This window comes from Salvelinus fontinalis, chromosome 19 (assembly GCF_029448725.1).
Source record: "Salvelinus fontinalis isolate EN_2023a chromosome 19, ASM2944872v1, whole genome shotgun sequence".
In the NCBI taxonomy this organism is placed as follows: domain Eukaryota; kingdom Metazoa; phylum Chordata; class Actinopteri; order Salmoniformes; family Salmonidae; genus Salvelinus; species Salvelinus fontinalis.
In genome coordinates this window covers 36,843,836-36,856,710 of record NC_074683.1, presented here as the reverse complement: position 1 = coordinate 36,856,710, position 12,875 = coordinate 36,843,836, and the positions used below count along the sequence as shown (strand labels likewise).

The following is a 12,875-nucleotide window of genomic DNA, read 5'->3' as shown; positions in this document are numbered from 1 at the left end:
TTTCATCCATACGTTTGTGGTCTTTCACCTCAAGACCCATTTCAGTTGAATGCATTCAGTTGCATGACTAGGTATCCCCCTTTATGTGGTGTCACAAACATATTCAATCACTGATCTGTAGCTGTTCTAAAAGTAGTCTTTCACTAGCAGCACACAGCAAACGTCTTTGGAAAATTCTAATCGTCCAACAGTGGGGGGTGAAATGAAATGCAAATTGAAACATCTTTGACACGCAATGATATTCAACAAACACACTGACACCTCATTTATTGTGAATACTGTAGCAGAATTCAGAGAAAACACACAGGAGAGAGAGAGAGAGAGAGAGAGAGAGAGAGAGAGAGAGAGAGAGAGAGAGAGCGCGAGAGAGCAAAAGACAGCGAGCGAGAGACAGCGAGAGAAAGAGACACAGAGAGAGACTGAGACAGAGAGACAGAAAACAGCATCGCAGGAGAAGCAACACACAGAGAGAGAGAGACAGATTCCCATTAACGCTGCATCAGAGTGAAATGAGGTGACAACTCCTTTGCACTTCACTGCTCGCCAAGCTAATCCCTCTCTCCCTTCTTCCGTCTCCCGTGCTCCTCCTTCCCACTTCCCCTCACCCACACTCTCTCTCTCTCTTTCTCTCTCGGTTCATCTATCCTCATTGGCTCCAGCAGCTTAGTGGTTCCATAACCGATCTGGAGGGGCAGAACAAGCATTAAGCGCAATACGATCCATTGCAATAGCTCGTCAAACACTTGCCTCAACTCCACGGTCACATTAAACTAAAGAACCATGCAGAGAGCTTATGCAGAGAGCTGAGACACTGCGTACATTGAAGACTGCTGGGTGTGTGGTTGCGGCTACAGTAAGGTAAAACTAAAAGTCAGAGTCTCTGAGCACCGTAGCACCTTAAGGTGTAAAAACTTGACACACCCAGATGCTGCCCACTTATTTAGAAGCGAACCACCTTATTTCTCCCCTTCGCTATATTGTCATCGAACATGTCACCCTCTCCAGGACAGGGGGTGACCTTGACAATTTATTGTTAAAACAAGAGACCGCATGGATGTTAAATTGAAAGACCTTCGCTCCCTATGGTCTGGATGTTGAGTTTGATTTGAAACCCTTCCTGTTATCTATTCTAAATCACTGTGTATACTAGACTATTTATGATCAAATTGTAGACTATCTGTGATCATTGTATATCCATTTGTACTTTTTTTCTCTCTATATTATCTGTATATTGACCAATGATATCAGGCCATAGTCGGCCATGATTATGAACACCTATCAAAACCTATACTGGTGACCTGCAGGGCCATGAAACCCTGATTAAGACAGCTTGCTGTCGAAACGTTGGAAAATACAGAACTGCATCGGAGCAATTATTGTGCAGCGTTTCTTTTTCATTTAAAGTGCAGCTACAGTTGAACAGGTCAGTACAGCTATAGTTGAACAGGTCAGGACAGCTGTAGTTGAACAGGTCAGGACAGTTATAGTTGAACAGGTCAGGACAGTTATAGTTGAACAGGTCAGGACAGTTATAGTTGAACAGGTCAGGACAGTTATAGTTGAACAGGTCAGGACAGTTATAGTTGAACAGGTCAGGACAGCTATAGTTGAACAGGTCAGGACAGTTATAGTTGAACAGGTCAGGACAGTTATAGTTGAACAGGTCAGTACAGCCATAGTTGAACAGGTCAGGACAGTTATAGTTGAACAGGTCAGGACAGCTATAGTTGAACAGGTCAGGACAGTTATAGTTGAACAGGTCAGGACAGTTATAGTTGAACAGGTCACTACAGCTATAGTTGAACAGGTCAGGACAGTTATAGTTGAACAGGTCAGGACAGTTATAGTTGAACAGGTCAGGACAGCTATAGTTGAACAGGTCAGGACAGTTATAGTTGAACAGGTCAGTACAGTTATAGTTGAACAGGTCAGTACAGTTATAGTTGAACAGGTCAGTACAGCTATAGTTGAACAGGTTAGGTCAAAGAAGGGGACTTAGCAGTTGGCCTGAATTCTGGTCTGATAATCTCATGAGGTTTACTGTTAAGCTATAACACTATACTCACTAGTCTTATATACAATGGGCCATGCCATGTTCTACACATTTCTACAGAAGAGACACAGAACTGTATTACTTCCAAGCAAAAACCATGGCGTTTCGAACCCAACAAACAGAGAAGCAATGGGAGAATGAAAGAAAAGTCTGGAATACTGATGATGTCATGAGAATAGGACCTTTATGACGACCCGTACTGTGACCCGCAACAACCTCTGACCGCTAAGGCGATGTCTTGACATGACTGGGTAAATGGGGTCGGGTCAGGTCTTTTGTTGTCTGAGGGGTCAGCAGAGAGAAGACTAGGAGAGGATTGGACACTATGCTAAGGCCAGACACCTGATGGGGCTTGTCCCCATCACACGGAGCTTGGGTGGAGGGCGTTGAGTTGACACCCTGACCTAATTCCCATACCAATCTCTCTATCAGGGGTTTGACATATCATATCAGACATATCACCGGGACTGTGAGTATTTGTGAGTTTAAAATATGTCAGCTACAGTATACCTCGTCTCAGTAGTTCTGGCCGATGCCCACACCCTAGATTTTGTTGTGTTACTGTACCAACTCAAACGAGCATCCATTGACCCTAAAGACAAATAGTCTAAGTCCACCGTCACATCAACGCTACAAACTTGCTTGCAGAAAGTAGAAAGCATCTCCTTCCATAATACGTAACCATACATTGATATTCAGACCTTGAGCAATAGTAGCCTTTCATGGTCTGTTGACATCCATTGCGTAATGGAGCGGCATGTGGTAACACCCCAGGTCAGTGTCGTGACCTTTGGCCTGAGAGATATTTTGCCAGCCAGTCTGCTTGGGTAAGCTTTGTTGTTATTGATCCCATTGTAGTAGGTCACTGCGCTTTCTGGTACTGGTCCGTCACGTGGTCCATCCAACGCATCCATGAGGAAAAAAGGTACGCCTCCAAACGGATTAGTGAAGCCCTACTGGTGTTGCCTGGGCTTTGTTGTCACTGATGAACTCAGAAATGATAGATCAACTCAAAAGATTGACATTAGATTGACAATAGATTGACATTTGTATAGCGCTCCTGCAATACCTGAGGGCATGAATTTAGCTGCAGCTGAATTTAACAGCTTTTCTTTGCCAAATACACTTAACTGAGCATAATGGAGAAATAATATATTTAGACATAAATGAAATGTTCCATTTATTGATAAGACAAGGAAACAAGCAATAAAAACATCAAAATACATGCTTCATATTTCACAGGCTACCCCGTCCTACCACTGCTTCGTCCTACCACTACCCCGTCCTACCACTGCTTCGTCCTACCACTACCCCATCCTACCACTGCTTCGTCCTACCACTACCCCGTCCTACCACTACCCAGTCCTACCACTACCCAGTCCTACCACTACCCCGTCCTACCACTACCCCGTCCTACCACTACCCCGTCCTACCACTGCATTGTCCTACCACTACCCAGTCCTACCACTGCCTCGTCCTACCACTACCCAGTCCTACCACTACCCAGTCCTACCACTACCCAGTCCTACCACTACCCCGTCCTACCACTGCCTCGTCCTACCACTACCCCGTCCTACCACTGCCTTGTCCTACCACTACCCCGTCCTACCACTGCCTCGTCCTACCACTACCCAGTCCTACCACTACCCAGTCCTACCACTGCCTCGTCCTACCACTACCCAGTCCTACCACTACCCAGTCCTACCACTACCCCGTCCTACCACTACCCCGTCCTACCACTGCCTCGTCCTACCACTACCCAGTCCTACCACTGCCTCCTCCTACCACTGCCTCCTCCTACCACTACCCAGTCCTACCACTACCCCGTCCTACCACTACCCAGTCCTACCACTACCCAGTCCTACCACTGCTTCGTCCTACCACTACCCAGTCCTACCACTACCCAGTCCTACCACTACCCCGTCCTACCACTACCCCGTCCTACCACTACCCCGTCCTACCACTACCCAGTCCTACCACTGCCTTGTCCTACCACTGCCTCGTCCTACCACTGCCTCGTCCTACCACTACCCAGTCCTACCACTACCCCGTCCTACCACTGCCTTGTCCTACCACTACCCAGTCCTACCACTACCCCGTCCTACCACTGCCTTGTCCTACCACTGCCTCGTCCTACCACTGCCTCGTCCTACCACTACCCCGTCCTACCACTACCCCGTCCTACCACTGCCTTGTCCTACCACTACCCCGTCCTACCACTGCCTTGTCCTACCACTACCCCGTCCTACCACTGCCTCGTCCTACCACTACCCAGTCCTACCACTACCCCGTCCTACCACTGCCTTGTCCTACCACTACCCAGTCCTACCACTACCCCGTCCTACCACTGCCTTGTCCTACCACTGCCTCGTCCTACCACTGCCTCGTCCTACCACTACCCCGTCCTACCACTACCCCGTCCTACCACTGCCTTGTCCTACCACTACCCCGTCCTACCACTGCCTTGTCCTACCACTACCCCGTCCTACCACTGCCTTGTCCTACCACTACCCAGTCCTACCACTACCCCGTCCTACCACTGCCTTGTCCTACCACTACCCCGTCCTACCACTGCCTTGTCCTACCACTACCCCGTCCTACCACTGCCTTGTCCTACCACTACCCAGTCCTACCACTACCCCGTCCTACCACTGCCTTGTCCTACCACTGCCTCGTCCTACCACTACCCCGTCCTACCACTGCCTTGTCCTACCACTACCCCGTCCTACCACTGCCTTGTCCTACCACTACCCAGTCCTACCACTACCCCGTCCTACCACTGCCTTGTCCTACCACTGCCTCGTCCTACCACTGCCTCGTCCTACCACTACCCCGTCCTACCACTACCCCGTCCTACCACTGCCTTGTCCTACCACTACCCCGTCCTACCACTGCCTTGTCCTACCACTACCCCGTCCTACCACTGCCTTGTCCTACCACTACCCAGTCCTACCACTACCCCGTCCTACCACTGCCTTGTCCTACCACTGCCTCGTCCTACCACTACCCCGTCCTACCACTGCCTCGTCCTACCACTACCCAGTCCTACCACTGCCTCGTTCTACCACTGCCTCGTCCTACCACTGCCTCGTCCTACCACTGCCTCGTCCTACCACTGCCTCGTCCTACCACTACCCAGTCCTACCACTGCCTCGTCCTACCACTGTTTCCACCCAAAACCATTGTAGGATCTCCAGACGAATGTCTGTGCTTTCTTTGTGAGGGACACATTAGTTCCACTACTACTTGATATTTTTCTAATATTTCCTTTCCTTATGAATAAATGGAACATTTCACTTAAGTCAAAATACGTTATTTCAAGCTTTAATCAGAATATGAATTATTGATTGGCTGTCAGACTTATGGCTCCACCAATGTGCTTCGGAGGCACTTGCGATAACGATGCAGCACTTAGAACACTACCACTGAATATAAATGCTCCTTTGGAATGGTAAACCGCTGCTGAGCCAAACTGCACAACCCTGCAGCCTTATAAAACTGTCTCTGGGGACGTTCTCCTTTTTAAAGCCTATAGGCTACAGCAATACTAAACAGAACCGGCCTCCTATCGCCACCCTCTCCTCATGTGGGAGGTTGAGGCAGGCTGAGAATTTGATTAAGCAAACCTGACAAATAAGCAGTGACCCTGAAAATCTGACAGCTTGTGAAAGGGCAATGGACTCTAACTTGTGTGGTAGGAGAAGGGGGGTGGGGAAGTTGAAGTAGTGGTGAGAGCAGCGAGGTAGAAATATGGTTCTATACTGCTGAGGTACCTGGGACTGAGAAACAAGCTCCAACTATGGGCATCAAACACCCCCTCCCCCACCCCCTCTCTGGACTGATGACCCAGAAGCCATATTGGGAGCGATTCAAGCCATCCGCATGGAGGCATCACATTGCTTACTGACACTTTTCTGTGGAGAACAGCTCATGACCTGATCCAGCTATGTTGTTTGGGATTTGTCCGACAGAGAGGCAGGCTTGCTTGCAGCAAAACCGTAGGACCCATTTCAAAACACCAACAATATTTTGCAAATGTTTTACGATTTTTAATTAGCTATTTACAAGTGGATTATGGGAAGTTTCAAGTTGTATTAGTCGTATATACGGTATATGCATGATATACAGTACCAGTCAAAGGTATTTTTTTTGTCTTTATTTTTACTATTTTCTAAATTGTAGAATAATAGTGAAGACATCAAAACTATGAAATAACACATATGGAATCAGGTAGTAAGCAAAAAGGTGTTAAACAAATCAAAATAAATTTGATATTCTAGATTCTTTAAAAAAAAACACCATTTGCCTTGATGACAGCTTTGCACACTCTTGGCATTCTCTCAAACAGTTTCATGAGATAGTCACCTGGAATGCATTGAAATTAACAGATGTGCATTTTAAAAGTTAATTTGTGGGAAAGAAAATGTATTCTTAATGCGTTTGAGCCAATCTTCATTATTATTCTACAATGTATAAAATAGTACACATTAAGAAAAACCCTTGAATGAGTAGGTGTGTCCAAACTTTTGACTGGTACTGTATATACTAGGCGGCGTCAGAGGAAGGCCCAAAATATTGTCAAAGGCTCACCCAAGTCATAGACTGTTCTCTCTGCTACCACACGGCAAGCGGTACCAGAGCGCCAAGTCTAGGACCAAAAGGCTCCTTAACAGCTTCTACCCCCAAGCCATAAGACTGCTGAACAACGAATCAAATGGCCACTCAGACTATTTGCATTACCCCCCCCCCCCCCTGTTTTTACACTGCTGCTACTTGCTGTTTATTATCTATGCATAGTCACTTTACCCCTACCTACATGTACAAATTACCTCGACTAACCTGTACCCCCGCACATTGACTCGGTACTGGTACTCCCTGTCTATAGCCTCATTTTATTGTGTTACTTATTTTCAATGTTTACTTTAGTTTATTTAATAAATATTTTCTTAACTCCATTTTCTTAAAACTGCATTGTTGGTTAAGGGCTTGTAAGTAAGCATTTCACTGTAAAGTCTCCTACACCTGTTGTCTTCGGTGCATGTGACAAATAACATTTGATTTGATATCAAACACATTTCAGTGCAGATGTAGCCTATAGCAACACGTGAAGCAAAAGCACGGACCTAATCCATATTGAACCCATTTCAACTGTTTACATACAGCAGCATAGAATTCTACTAACTACTCTTTTTAATGAGTATGCATACAACACAGCTATCCCATTGGAGGATATGGCTATGATCTGGATCTATGTCCTGATCCATGGAGAGTCGCAGAACGTCCTCCTAGTTCTACATGTCCATTTGTATTGCTGCCTGTGTCTATTTCTATACTAAAGCCACTCTAAGCTTGTCGTTGGTCCACCTGGACCTGTATATTCTATCCTCTCAGCCATCCATTTCTGGTTTTCTCATGGCTTACCTATCTAGGGAAGGGGAAAAGGGGACACCTAGTCAGTTGTACAACTGAATGCATTCAAGTGAAATGTGTCTTCTGCATTTATCCCAACCCCTCTGAATCAGAGAGAGGGGGGGGGGGTGCTACCATAATCGACATCCACGTCTTCGGCACCCAGGGAACTGCCTTGCTCAGGAGCAGAACGACATATTTTTACCTTGTCAGCTCAGGGATTCGATCCAGCAACCTTTTGGTTACTGGCCCAACGCTCTAACCACTAGGCTCCCTGCCGGCCCTATCTACATACTGAATGTAAACTCCTGTATTTGGCTCCAAAAAGAGGGAGAACTGAACACATGACTTTATTTTTCAAGCATTATTTTCCGGTGTTATCCACTAAGCAACAGACCAGGATTCAAACCTATCCTACTCAATAGTACTTGACATCTCTTTCCTTCACACTACTATGTTGAACCAAAGGTGTATAGTTTTATAGAACTGAGAGGATATATTTATAGAACTGAGAGGATTTATTTATAGAACTGAGAGGATATTAAAGAGTAAGGCCTTTGATATCAATAACCTTTCGCTGTGGTGAACACAGGAATGACCTCAATAACAAAAACGGAATCGCGGCCGTTCAAGCGAGACCCTCATGATATTCTTTTTTTTTTTTTTTTTTTTTTTCTGGGGGGGTGGATCAGCTTAATATTGCGGAAAGAATGTTGCTTCCAATGTAATTGTCTGCATCATTTCCAATCCCCCATATTTTTTGGGGTAAATATATATATCCATTCACGTATGCATACATATACACATATATACATACACATACCTATATAGACATACATACTTTTTTTTAAAGAGTATACCTTTATTATTATTCCCTGCAAACCCTACCACCGATCCCCCAATTGGAGTAAACTGATAAACATTTCTGTTTTTACCTTCAATTTATACATCTTATACACATTTTACAGACACAGTCTACTTTATAATAGTTCTCTCTTGTTTGTTCTTAGTCCTTCCTCTATTTCTGTTGTCCATCCAGTTTGATTGCCACTTGTAACTGTGCTATTTCACAATAGCTCCGCACCTATACACATTTCACAGATCCCGTATGCCCTACATTGTTTATCTTGTTATTAGTCCCACCCTTCAGCTCCACTCAACCTTTCCCATCTATCTTCCAACATCATCCATTTCGGATTTTTATGATATTCTTATATGATATTCTTAGTAAAACGTTTCCCCCCCTATTCTCTGTGTTGAAAGTTGAGATAATGAAACAGGATTTTAAAACGAGTGATTGAGAAGCGATGCATGGAGCAGAAGTAACTTGCTAATCCAGTATTAGTCTGAATAAGTTGGCGAACAACCCTCCAAAGCAAACAGAACCCTTTCAGAATTCACAGGGATTATTCATTCTAATCTCAAATCTATATTTACAGCAACTATAGGCCAAAGGTCAGAGTGCAACCATACCCCCAATCACAACAACCATACATATCCCTATGATATTGTAATTGGATTGCATCTGTTATCCTGAACCTGCATACCCAACACACGGTCTCTTTAAGCAGATTTTGATAAGAAACAGCTAATTGTTGAGATGTGTAAATTGCACATTCCATTTTAGATTTATGAGTGTTGGTCATGATGTCAAATGAGGTCTGCCCAACGCATTACCGGGAGCAAACTACCCGCCCTCCAGGACACATACACCACCCGATGTCACAGGAAGGCCAAAAAGATCATCAAGGACATCAACCACCCGAGCCACTGCCTGCTCACACTGCTACCATCCAGAAGGCGAGGTCAGTACAGGTGAATCAAAGCAGGGACCGAGAGATTGAAAAACAGCTTCTATCTCAAGGCCATCAGACTGTTAAACTGCCATCACTAGCACATTAGAGGCTGCTACCTATAGGCATAGACTAGGAATCACTGGCCACTTTAAGGAAAGGAACACTAGTCACTTAATAATGTTTACGTATCTGGCATTACTCATCTCATATGTATATACGGTATCTTAGTCCGTTCCGCTCTGACATCGCTCGCCCATATGTATATAGTCCAATTTCATTCCTACTTAGATTTGTGTGTATTTGGTATATGTTGCGTAATTTGTTAGATATTACTTGTTAGATATAACTGCACTGTCGAAGCTATAATCACAAGCATAACATCTGATAATCACGTGTATGTGACCAATACGATTTGATTTTACTTAGCTTCACAGCAAAAAGCACATGATCCCATTTACAAAGGGACTGGGTCATTAGCTAGCTATGGACCAGGAAGTTGGGCAACAGAGAGCAAACGGTAGGAAGAAAAGGAAGAGGGCTGATGCTTCCTGGTTGGTTGCTGGTAAAGACAGCTCTTCCAGGAATCCCAGGAGCGCTCCTATTAGCTTAGTTATTGGCGTTTTCCACCTCACAGGAGAAACGTGTGGTGATAAAGGTGACACCTTTCACCCTTCCGTCTTTACAACAGAAGAACTCACAATGGAAGCCATTCCTCGCTCCCAGGGGGCCCCTAAACCTCTTTGTAAAAATAAAAAAAACAACAACAAAAAAAACAGAATGACGGAATGAAAAAAACTATGGTGGAAGCAAATTTAGGGCATCGTGTTGTTAAATAGTGTCATACAAAATGTGGAGGGCAGTTTCTAATGCTAGGGGTTGATACACGAGGGGTTGTGTAATGTCAACAGAGTTAATCAGCCTTCTATATAGTTCAGCCTTCTTATTGTACCATCTAAATGAAGGGCTTACACATTTACATTGCACAAAATATTATGAGTGCATTGGATTTGTGTCCTCATCTATGTTTATAATCTGACTGCCTGGCAGGATGAAGAGCTGCACCGCGCTACAGTACAGCGAGCCAGAGAAAAACACAACTGGAGCTTGGCTTGTCTGTGGTTGTTAGTGTGGGGACCTCCATCACAACAGGGAGTGGCCCATTAACAGAGGAAACACTGGCAACATTAGAGACCAGAGCCAGAGCTCTGAGAGGGCTTCTTCAGAACAGCTATATACACACTTCTAATCGCTGCATTCTGACAGCAGCAGTGGAAAGCCATAAGGTGTGTTTTTATGTTACTGTGTGTCACAATGATTCCCTCCCCTAGTCCATGTATAAGGAGTCTTGGGAGGGGCACTGCAGTTGGCATGCAGACTTATGTGGACACACACACGTGGAAAAAGTATACAATTGTAATTTTTTTGTAAAAGTAATTTAAATTTTAATAGAAAATAACTCAAGTAAAAGTGAAAGTCACCCAGTAAAATAATACTTGAATAAAAGTCTAAAAGTATTTGGTTTTAAATATAGTTAAGTATCAAAAGTAGAAATAATTTCAAATTCCTTACATTAAGCAAACCAGACGGCACCATTTTCTTGTTTTATTAATTTATGGATAGCCAAGAGTACATTCCAACATCATTTACAAACGAAACATGTGTGTTCAGTGAGTCCACCAGATCAGAGACAGTAGGGATGACCAGGGATGTTCTCTTGATAAATGCATGAATGGACCATTTTCCTGTCCTGCTAAGCATTAAAATGTATGAGTACTTTTGGGTGTCAGAGTAAAACGTACATTATTTTCCTTAGGAATGTTTTGAAGTAAAGATACCCCCAAAAACATCTTAAGTAGTACTTTGAAGTATTTTTATTTAAGTATTTTACACCACCACCGCACACACACACACACACACACACACACACACACACACACACACACACACAGGGGAAAAAGATTGCACAATAGCTGCCTAATAAGCATATCATTGATTCTCCAGGGTGAATTATCCATGACAATAAAACACAGATGAAGTTTCCAGCTCGAATAGAGATTTGACCACGCTGGGGAAAAAAAGTTACAAAGCCACCAGCAAAACTATTACAGTAAAGCGTTTACGCTGCAGTAAATATCTAGCACAAGACAATGCCATCAACAGAAGTGCATGACACATTATACAGAAACACATTCTGTGGACACTTTGACAGTGAAACAAAATCCTGATTACCGAACATACTGACTACACTGGTCACGCACCATGCGCATGTTGATTTTGTCTATCCCCACCAGACACGATCATCACACGCAGGTTAAAATATCAAAACCAACTGTGAAACAACTATACTAAATTTGGGAGCAGGTCGAAACACACATTTAGCTGGCTTGCTGTTGCTAGCTAGTTTGTCCTGGGAGATGAACATTGGGTTCTTCTTTTACTTGGCATGCATATGGTCCTTATTTTTTTTTTGCTGGTTCTTTGTAGAACGTTGACCCAGAGTCATACAAAATATTGTGTTTATCTACTCCGACGATTAATCCACAGATAAAAAGAGAAACCTAGTTAGTTATCTTTAATTATTCTCACCTTCTTGGTCTTTCAAGTATCCACGTGGGTCTGTATCTTCCTGATATCCAACAGAGGACTTGCAGAACGGTTCAAACAGAACCCAGTTATATTTTAGCGCCTGGCTACGCAGACGTTTGTTGACGCAGACGAGTGAGTGGCTGAAATAACTTAATAACATTTATTTTGCAACGTTCCCGCACGCAACATTTGCTCGCGTGAGGCCACCATGGTGTGTCACAGAGGGGGTCACAGAGCTCACACATGTTACATCCCAAACGGCACCCTATTCCCTGCATAGTGCACTACAAGGCCCATAGGGCTCTGGTCAAAAGTAGTGCACTACATAGGGAATAGGATGCATTGTTGGACACAGAACAGCCTACCCACTGGACACACGATTGAATCAACGTTGTTTCCACATCATTTCAATGAAATGACGTTGAACCAACGTGGAAAAGACATTGAATTGATGTCTGTACCCAGTGGGTAGCTGCCTCCCATCAGAGACCAGGATGTTATTGCCTCCCATGATTCTCTGTGATGAGATCCTGGTGGTTGTATAGTGCTCATTCCGGGTTACTGATAATCCTGAGAGTGAATTGTTGTACATGTAACCGGCTAAGTACAGGGGGCATGGTGCAGGATAGAATCTCCTCCTTAAACACCCAGGACATTTGGACCAGAACATTGAGTGATGTCCTTGTCTGAGGCATTAGCATGGAACAAACCAAATGCTGCCAAATGTGGCTTTGCCTATCAGGGAGAAATGCCTATGTATACTGTACAATTAGCTGGTATTTACTGTGCTTTAGGTTTTAGGCAGTCCTGCTCTCATTCCTTCAGGTTGGCAGAGGAGGGATGCCAGTAGGCCTGAAGATGAGGAGGAGAGGAGGCAGCTGGGATGGATAATATTGTCAGACGGATTAAACAGGCTCTGATAGGCTTTGTTCAACTTGTACAAGACATTTAATTCCACACAGAGCAACAACACTGGGTATTCATCTGAGGTATTCTTAAAAAATACAGAACATAGTGTCCCTACCAGAGCA

General features: G+C 44.3%; 1 protein-coding gene across 2 annotated transcripts in view; it reads right to left on the bottom strand.

The window, feature by feature from the left end:
- LOC129816676 (aryl hydrocarbon receptor-like) overlaps positions 1 to 12,875 on the bottom strand; it is a 44,252-nt gene that overhangs the window by 26,982 nt on the left and 4,395 nt on the right. The window lies entirely within an intron of this gene.